The sequence below is a fragment of the Oratosquilla oratoria genome, chromosome 1 (genome assembly GCF_046742065.1).
Source record: "Oratosquilla oratoria isolate Oo_2021 chromosome 1, ASM4674206v1, whole genome shotgun sequence".
Taxonomy (NCBI): domain Eukaryota; kingdom Metazoa; phylum Arthropoda; class Malacostraca; order Stomatopoda; family Squillidae; genus Oratosquilla; species Oratosquilla oratoria.
This window is the reverse complement of record NC_134777.1, coordinates 87,987,314-87,997,313: the sequence shown is the minus strand read 5'-3', so window position 1 is coordinate 87,997,313 and position 10,000 is coordinate 87,987,314. Positions and strand designations below refer to the sequence as shown.

At 45.7% G+C, this 10,000-nt stretch overlaps 1 protein-coding gene across 1 annotated transcript in view; it reads left to right on the top strand.

Moving 5' to 3' along the window:
- The window catches only part of LOC143020417 (protein O-mannosyl-transferase Tmtc3-like), a 1,217,697-nt gene that overhangs the window by 128,761 nt on the left and 1,078,936 nt on the right, over positions 1–10,000 (top strand). The window lies entirely within an intron of this gene.

The following is a 10,000-nucleotide window of genomic DNA, read 5'->3' as shown; positions in this document are numbered from 1 at the left end:
TACATCTTGCACTAGATGTAATATACGAAAGCGCTCTGCTTCGTTAGTTTCTTTTTCCAAGTGGTCTAGTTTGCATACATATATATATTACAAAGGTTAGTGGATGCATGTGGGTTGTGTGTGTGTATGTGTGTGTGTATGTGCGTGTGTGTGCATGACCCACAGGAGACGTGTAGTTTAACGACCCGTAGGAGGGCCGTAGCCAGGTCGTGTGGGGTCGTGGCGAACTGAACGGCGACAACTTTCCTAATGTCGCCGACAATGCAATAGGAGGTACCCACAACTCGGCAGAAAATTCACGTGAAACTCCGTTGTTTACGAACTATGGCTACATTTATCTCTCTATCTGTATATGTATATATCTATATGGTATATGTGGTTGTGAGTGTGTGTGTGTGTGTGTGTGTGTGTGTAGGGAGAGAGACGGAGAGATATTTTTATGTGTGTAATGTATATAGTTGTGTGTAAGTGGAGAAAGAAAAAGAGAGAGAGAGTGGATGCATGGGTGGATGCATCGGAGTCCAGCGGCGATGTGGAAGTTGGGGGAGAACGGGGGGGGGGTGAAGAGAAGGAGGGAGGAACAACAAGGAAATCCTGGGGGCGGTGGAAGACGTGCCTAAGATTTATGTGGCGGTTGGAGGGAGGGAGGGACGAAGGGAGGGAAGGGAGAGAGAGAGAGGGGGGGAGAGAAGAAGGGGTTGTATATAAAAAGCGAACAGTGATGGAGAAAACTGTGAGGAATAAGGCAGTGCTGTTGGAGGAGAGTGAGGCTGAGGCGGTGTTCGGGATGCCTCATCCAGACAGTGCCTGATGATTAAGGTTTTACTCCGGCCAATAGAACCGGAAGTCTCTGAGAAATGTAGAACACACACATACACATACGTGCATACACACACACACACACACACACACACACACACACACACACACACACACACACACACACACTCACACTCTTTAGGCGCTGCAAGGCGCGAGTTCACTCAACGTGTACACAGCTTCTCACTAAAGCTCCGAGGTCGGAGATCCATGAATCAGCTCAGCACGACACTTCTGGAGGAAGTGGAAGGAATACTGAAAGAGGTTAATAAGAGAAACGTCGAGTAAGGTGACGCTCGGGGACTTCAGCTGTGGGAAGGTGCACTGGGAGGAAATGGAGGCGAAGGAAGAGGCAAAGAGATGGGCCGAAAGCTTTCTCATCTTGATGGCAAAAATTCCGGCAGTCCCTGGGACGGACCACCAGCAAGGGACCTATTCTTCACGTGACCTCAGAAAGGAGGTGACAAACGCTTCCACCTTCGAAGAAAAAGAAGGTGAGGAGGTTAGGGCGGGAGGTGACAGTCACTGCTGGGAATTGGAGAGAACTGCGGGACTCGAACCCACAACGAGGAAGATGTGAGACCAGCAGGTTTTTCTTCTGCACCTCCGAAGTGGTACTTTCAGAAATGGGAAAAGAAAATGAAAGAATGGCGTCACTTACTGAAAGGCTTAGAGAAACATTAACGGGTTGAGTGTCTATATCTGTATACCAGCAGTGGTCACGGAATTCTTATCTATATCTATTCCTATATAAGGCATATCAAATAGAAAGGGGTAAATACCACAGCTCCTCGATACGGAAATATGGTTCTTAGAGCGTTTGTTGTTAAGAGGGAAAATGGCTTACGTATGACGCCAGCGTTTCCCCTTTCTATTTTAGACTCCTCATATACCAAAAGATTTCTCCCCAATATAAAGGAGGCAGCCAGGCAATCCCACCCCCCTCCTATGCATCCCACATCCATCCACCATCCATCCACCATCCACTGACTCCCTCTCATCTTAGCTCCTCGTGGATGAAGGGTCATCCCTGATCCCGGCCCACTGCTCGGTTCAGAAACAGTGCAGTAAGACACAGCACACCCACAGCAGAATAATTATAATATGGAGAGGAGAGTAGATAAGATTCTAAATAAGGAAACTATGTCTAATGGCTAAAACGAAAGGCTTGCATAAAGGGAGTAGATTGGAGCTTAACGGAGTTAAAGGAAGCCCCCGAAGCCCCAGTAGTGTGTGCGCGTCACAGGCTTCATAAACTAAGTAAAAGTAATAATGATAATAGTATTAATAATGATAATAATAGTAATAATAATAATGATAATTATAATAATAATAATAGTAATGATAATGATATAATAATTGTAGTAATAAAAGTAGTAATTATAACGATAATAAAAGTAATGATATAATAATTGTAGTAACAATAATAGTAATATTAATAATAATAGTAAATAAAGTAAATAGATCATGATAGAATTAGATCAAATGAAATGAAATAGAATAAAATGAAAAATAAAATAGAAAAAAGCAGTTACACTGGAGGAGACGCATCAAGAACGATTTCTCTTGTGATTCGTCTTAACACGCCCGGCGAAGTCAAAGACCAGAAGGTCCTCCTGGTGTATTACATCAAGCTGTTCCTCTGGTGACATGTTGGGTACATATTTATCTACGATCCATTTGAGTCACGTGACTAAATTCAGTCGTTTTGTGGAATCAAGGGAAGGAACTTTGATCAGATACAGAAGATTTCCGAAGTGGTGGCAGTGGTGGCATCTGTTGGAATGGCTATTGTGTTGGTGCTAAATCTGGAGTGTGATGGTAGCAGTTAAGATGGTGGTGATATTGACGTAATAGTATTAAGGTAATCTTTTGTGGATAGTACTGGTAAGTGCTGGTGCTAGTAGATAGTTATTGTACTTATGTACTCGTAGACAACATTGAGGAAGACGATGAAAATGGTGGTGATAGCAATCCTTGTGGTGGTGATAGTGGTGTTGGCTTGGTGGCAAGAAATACACCCAATAAATTTACTGTTATATATCCATGTAGAGTATTGCAGTTCCTCCCTAGACATGGTTTGTGTATGCACGGGTACCCTGCTCACCAGTACTCTTCCTCGTTCTCTTCTCCCTCCTCTCCAACGCGTCCTCCTCTCCCACTCTCACTTCTCTTCTCCTACTCTCATTTCTCACTCATTTCTCACACATTTCTCAATCTTCGTAATTACCTATGTTACTATTTACCCATTCTTGTGTGTGTGTGTGTGTGTTAGATATATCTAAATAGGTGTTATACCACGCACTTGTTGTATTTGTGTGCATTTGTGTGATATCAATAAACGAATATAACACCAGTTGACAAAGGAACAAGAAAACTATAACAACAATAGACCAACAACAACAACAACAACAGGAGCCACAGCTTCAACACAACAACAATATCAAGAACAGTGATAATAACAACACTAACATCAGTAATGATAGCAATAACAACAACAGTAATAACGAAGCCTTCATCCTGGAACTTTCGTTTTCAGTCAATGTTCACGCTTTCCCATGTATCACGTTTCTGCCCCTCAGCGCTTTCAGCCCATCTCGTTCCGTACGTTCGTTCGCTTCACGTTCCAGGTTTCACGTTCCTCACACTACACGTTCCTCACGTTTCACGTTCCTCGTGTTTCTCTCTCCCTCGCTTCTCTTGTCATGTCTCCTTATCTCCGCTTGCTTTTCTCACTACGGTTCAGATGTCCATTCCTTCTAGGTTCAGGGGTTGTTGATGTTGTGCTTGTTCTTATTGTTCTACTTCATCTACTTCCAGTTCTTCTTTTACTTCTAAATCTACTTCTCCATCTACTGCTTCTACACTCTACTTCCTCTTCATCTACTACATCAACTTCATATAATTAAGAATGCCACGAGGTCGGGACAAGCGATAAATCCCTTCAACCTCGACAGTGAGGTGAGCTGCATACATACATCAGGAGGCGTGTAGCTGCGGCCGAAGCCGTCACCTTTCCCCTTTCGATGCGCTTTTGGGAATGTTGAGGATAGCATTGACTTTTGGGAAACGGAGGGAAGTGCGGGAGTCGAACCCACGGAGTGTGTGTGTGTGTGTGGAGACGGGGGGGTGAGTAGAATGGTCTGACGGCAGTCAGAACAAAAGGAAAAGTGCCACTCGGCATGAAAGGGTTATCATATCTTGGCTACATCTCTTCCCCAGAATCCTTTCCCTTCTTTGTCTTCGGGCAAATGATGGTGTCGGATGATACTTATAGATGGTATTGGATTAGAGATGATGTTGGGTTAGAGATGGTGTCGGATTAGAGATGGTGTCGGATTAGAGATGGTGTCGGATTAGAGATGGTGTCGGATTAGAGATGGTGTCGGATTATAGATGGTGTCGGATTAGAGATGGTGTCGGATTATAGATGGTGTCGGATTAGAGATGATGTTGGATTAGAGATGGTGTCGGATTAGAGATGGTGTCGGATGGTGGTGCAGAGAGAGGGGGTGTGGGATTAAAGATGATGGGTTAGAGATATTGTCGGAATAGTGGTGGTGCCAGATTAGAGATGGTGTCGGATTAGAGATGGTGTTGGATTTAAGAGGTGTTGGATTAGATATGGTGTCGGATTAAAGGTGGTGTCGGATGAAAGGTGATATTGAGTTAGAGATGGTGCCAGATTAGTGATGGTGCCGGATTAGGGGTGGTGTCGGATTAGAGGTGATGTCGGATTAAAGGTGATGTCGAGTTAGAGATGGTGCCAGTTGAGTGGTGGTGCCGGATTAGTGGTGGTGCAGGGTTGGGGTGGTGTCGGATTAGAGGTGGTGTTGGATTAAAAGGTGATGTCGGGTTAGAGATGGAGTCGGGTTAGAGATGGTGTCGGATTAGAGGTGGTGTCGGATTAGAGCTGGTTTCGGATTAGAGCTGGTTTCGGATTAGAGCTGGTGTCGGATTAGAGATGGTGCCGGATTAGTGATGGTGCCGGATTAGAGGTTGTGTCGGATTAGAGGTGGTGTTGGATTAAAGGTGATGTCGGGTTAGAGATGGTGTCGGGTTAGTGATGGTGCCGGATTAGAGGTGGTGTAGGATTAGAGCTGGTGTCGGATTAGAGATGGTGCCGGATTAGTGATGGTGCCGGATTAGAGGTTGTGTCGGATTAGAGATGGTGTTGGATTAGAGATGGTGTCGGATTAGAGGTAGTACAGGATTAGAGGTGGTGTCGGATTAAAGATGGTGCCGGATTAGAGGTATGACGGATTAGTGATGGTGCCGGATTAAAAATGATGCCCAAATATATCAGATCTTCCAGTCCAAACGTTCAGAACGTTGTTTGCATATCGTTGAAAAACTTTCCGTGGACACGTTCAGAAGTTCGAGTGCAAACGTTCAAAACTCGCAACAAACGTTTGAAAACTTAAAGTGCACACGTTCAGAAGTTTGAATAGAGGCGTTCGAAACTTTCAGCTCAGAGGTTCAGAAGTTTGTGGACATATATTCAGGAAGTTTCAGCTCATGCGTTCTTCAAAGCTTTCCACGCGCACGTTCAGAAGTTTGCACATATGTTCACAAAATCCACTGTAAACGGTGCTTCCGTTCAGAACGTTCACTGTAAACGCTCGACTTTTTTTTTTTTCCCTTCCACTGATCAAGTTCGTTTCTCTTGTTTTCTCTTCCATTCTCTTATCTCCACTATTTGCTCGGCCATTTCATCCCCGCATGAGTGGCTTCTTCATCTCCTTTCTCCCTCTGTCCTCTCTCCCTCCCTCCTCGCTCCCTCCCTCCTCTCTCCCTCCCTCCTCGCTCCCTTCCTCCTCGCTCCCTCCCTCCTCTCTCCCTCCCTCCTCTCTCCCTCCCTCTTCTCTCCCTCCCTCCTCTCTCCTTCCCTGCGTCCTCTCTCCCTCCGGGCGCTCTCTCTCCCTCCTTACGTCCTCTCTTCCTCTCTTCTCCCTCCCTTATATCTCCTTTCCTACGTCCTCTCTTCCTCCCTCCTCTCTCCCTCCCTCCTCCCTCCTTCCCTACGTCCTCTCTTCCTCCCTCCTCTCTCCCTCCCTCCTCCCTCCTTCCCTATGTCCTCTCTTCCTCCCTGCTCTCTCCCTTCCTACGGCCTCTCTTCCTCCTCTCTCCCTCCCTACGTCCTCTCTTCCTCCCTCCCTCCTCTCTCCCTCCTTAAGTCCTCCCTTCCTCCCTCCCTCTTCTCTCCCTCCCTCCATTGTACGTCCTCTTTCCCTCCTTCCTCTCTCTCCTTCCCTACATCCTCTCTCCCACTCTTCTCTCCCCCCATCCTGTCCTTTCTCCCTCTTCTCCCTAACTCCTTGCCTCTTCTCCCTCCGTCCCCCTCTACTCTTCTCCTCCACCTCCCTCTCTCCCTCACTCCCTCTCTCCTCTACTCCTCTCTCCCCCACCTCTCTCCCTCCCCCTCTCCGTCCTCTCTCCCTCCCTCCCATCCTCCCTCCGTCGTACATCCTTTACCTCCTCGCTTCAATTGCCCCCACCTCCATCTCCCTCTGTTCTCCTCCTCTATTCTCTCGCCTTCACCTTTCTCCCTATCCATCAGTGTGTCGTGCCCTCTCACCTATTCGTGGAATGGGCCCAACAGATTCCCCGATCTTTTGCTTTCTCCTTACAGTTTCTCCTTCTCTCCTCTCTCTCTTCTCTCCTTTCCTCTCTCTCTCTCTCTTCTCTCCTCCTTTTCTCCATTCTCTCATCTTTTTTTTTTCTCTTCTCGTACAAGTGGTCCTAGGAAACGAACCTTTCTCCCCCTTTCTCCATTTTCTTCCCTTTTTTTTCTATCTCTTCATACAAGTCCTAGAATACCCCCATTCCCCCTCCTTTCTTCCAGTTCCTCCTTTCTCCCCGTTCCCCCTTTCTCCCCGTTCCCCCTTTCTCCCCGTTCCCCCTTTCTCCCCGTTCCCCCTTTCTCCCCGTTCCCCCTTTCTCCCCGTTCCCCCTTTCTCCCCCTTCCCCCTTTCTCCCCCTTCCCCCTTTCTCCCCCTTCCCCCTTTCTCCCCCTTCCCCCTTTCTCCCCCTTCCCCCTTTCTCCCCCTTCCCCCTTTCTCCCCCTTCCCCCTTACTCCCCCTTTCTTCCCTTCCCCCCTTTCTTTCCCTTTCCCCCCCTTTCAACCCCTTTCCTATCCCCCCACACACCGTACATGAACTACATCTTCTCACCCTTTATACACACCTCCCCTCTTTCCCCCTCCCTCTCTCTCTCTCTCTCTCTTCCCCTTCCCTCTCTCTCTCTCTTCCCCTTCTTCTCACATTCTTTTCCTCAACATATCCAAGAGTATCCCCCCTTCTGCTTCCCCAAATATTTCCGTTTACACTTTCAGCCAGTTGTCGCGTTTCGTTCTCCCTTTGCCTTCATTCTTAGTCGACCCTCTGGACTCCCTTTGCATTTGATTCACCGGTTACCACCGTCACTCCATTTACTATTAGAAACTACCTAGTCTCCCATTACTTTCCCATTAGCAGCCTTGTGTTTGTCCGGCTTGTAAGTTTTCTCTTCTCCCCTTTCATACATTTTTTTTTCTCTCTCTCTTTGGGTTTCCCCGTGCCCTGTATTTCTCTCTTTTGTTTCTCTCTCTTTTTAAATTCGGCTCTCTGTCACTCTTCCTCTGCTGTGTGTGTGTGTATTTCATTTTCTGTCAATCTTTCTATCCATCTATTTACATGTTTATCCATCTCTCTTATCTCACTCTCCCTCTCTCGTTTCCCTCTTCTCTCTCTCCTCTCTCCTCTCTCCTCTCCTACCTCTCTCCCTTCCTCTCTTTTTCACTCGCTCAGTCTGTTTACTGGTATGCCTCTTTTTTTTTTCTTCTTCTTCTCTCCCCTCTCTTCATTTCTCCTCCCCTGTCTTTTGCTGTCTTCTCCATTCCTTCTCTTTCTCCATCACTCTTCCTGTGTTCTTCCTTGTTGCCCTCCGACATTCGAGTTCTTTGGAGACCTTTTTGGTCTTTCAGACTTTGGTCTTCTTGTTCTCCTTTCCTCTCTTTCTTTCCTTGTTTACCCTCCTCCCCATATACTCCTTCTCTTCCCCTCCTCCCCTTTCCCTCCTCCTCTTGCCCTCCTTCTCTTGCCCAACTCCTCTTGCTTTCCTTCTCTTCCCCTCCTCCTCTTCACCTCCTCCTCTTCCCACCCTCTCTTCCCACCCTCTCTTCCCCTCCTCCTCTTGCTTTCCTTTCCTTGCCCTCCATCTTTTTCCCTTCCTCCTCTTCCCCCCTATTCTTCCCCGCCTCTTCCCATCCTCCCCCCTCTCTCCTCTTCCCCTCCTCTTCCTCTCCTCCCCTGGCTATACTTTTTTGAAAAAAAAAAGAAACGCATACAGCGAAACGTAACTACGAAATTAAGGTTGCCGGACAAGCGAGATCCAACCCAAAGGGCTTCTTTCATCTCTATAGGAAAAAAATAGGCCCAATTAAAAACGACGAAGATACCATGTTAGATTCGGAGGGAAAAAATCACCGAGGTGTTTAACAAATATTTTCTCACAGTATTTACAAAGGAAAAGTTAGATATGGTACCTGACTGCGACCTGATCTTCAGTGGGGATTAGGGAAGTAAACTTAGTAACATCAGCATTAGAAAGGTAGAACTACTCAAACAGATTGATTCACTTAAAGCTGCAAGTCCCTGGGTTAACTTGAAATCTGCGACCATTTAACGGAAATTAGATTTCAAATCTGCGACCAGTTAACGGAAATTAAATTTGAAATCTGCGACCAGTTAACGGAAATATTTAACTATTCGGTAGACATTGGCTTTCTGCCTATTTCTTGGGGGCAGGCAAACGTTGTTCCTATTTTCAAAAAGGGTGACAAATGACATCAGTAGTGATGTTTGTATGTTTGCGAACGACAATAAAATAGGACGCCAAATTAGGTCAGGAGAGGACGCTGAGATATTGCAGGAAAATCTTAACAAGTTGTTCACTTGCTCGGTGAAATGACAAATGGACTTAAATGTCTCAAAGCGCAGTGTGTTAAACATATATTTACATAACCCAGAAAGCAGGTATACTTTAGATAACACATTTTTAGAGAAAACTGAGTGCAAGAGAGACTTAGGAGGTGTAGTGAGTTCTGACCTTAAATCCAGGAAAATATACATTAGCGCCAGAAATAGAGCTAACAGGGCATTAGGTTTCATTGCTAGGACCGTTACGAATAAAAATGCATAGGTAGTTATCAAACTCTATCTGCTGTAAGTTAGACCCATCCTTGACTATGCGGTATAGTTTTGGTCTCCGTCCTATACAATGAATATTAATTCACTAGAATCAGTACAGAGGAGAATGGCTAAATAGCGGTGTTCAAATGGATCAAGGACTTTAACAACGGGGATGTAGACAAAGTCATAATATTAAGACAAAAAGGCAGGATTAGCAGTAATGGATTTAGATTGGACAAATTTAGATTTAAGAATGAGATAGGCAAGAATTGGTTTATTAATAAAGTGGTCAATAATGGAATAGACTTAGCAACCATGTAGTGAGCGCTGAAACAAAGGTCAGACAACTTTATGGATGGGGATGATAGGTGGCAATGGACATGGAACTGCATAGTGTAGGCCTTATGGTCTGTTGCAGTCTCTTTCATCTTTATGTCCTCTTCCTCTCCTCAATCAGACTTTGTTCTTCTTGGTCTTGTTCTCTTCATCAACTTTACTCTTGGAGATAATGAATAAGGTTGAGGGCTCTTCGTTGGTCTGAATCTCGTTTCCAGTGGCATACTTCATTTATTTTTTCTGTCTGACTGCAGATGATTTTATTCAGATTCAGGGCCGGACTTGGAGTCTCGATCTGTTGTTAGCCAGAATAAAATCTATAAGGAAGCATTCTGTACTCGAACCTTTCATAATTCCTTCTGTACACAAGGGATACCATGATACCAAATTAAATCGCCTGGCGACAGTCAGAATGAAGGGAAAAGTGTCACCTGGTAGGGAAGGGGTTGGTTGAGATGAGGGTTAATCCCCTTCGCTACGGAAGGAGTTTAATAGAGATGTGGTAAAGTAGTCTGACGAGTTAAGCTAGTGGTTCTCGTGACCACTTAGGAGGTCATAGAGTTTCAAAAGTGGGACCACAATTCGGAAACGAGTGGTTGTTAGTGGATGCGCAGCGATTAACTTTAGTGATGTAGTGGTTTCATGAAGGTTAAAGAACAGCAGTACATAAGTG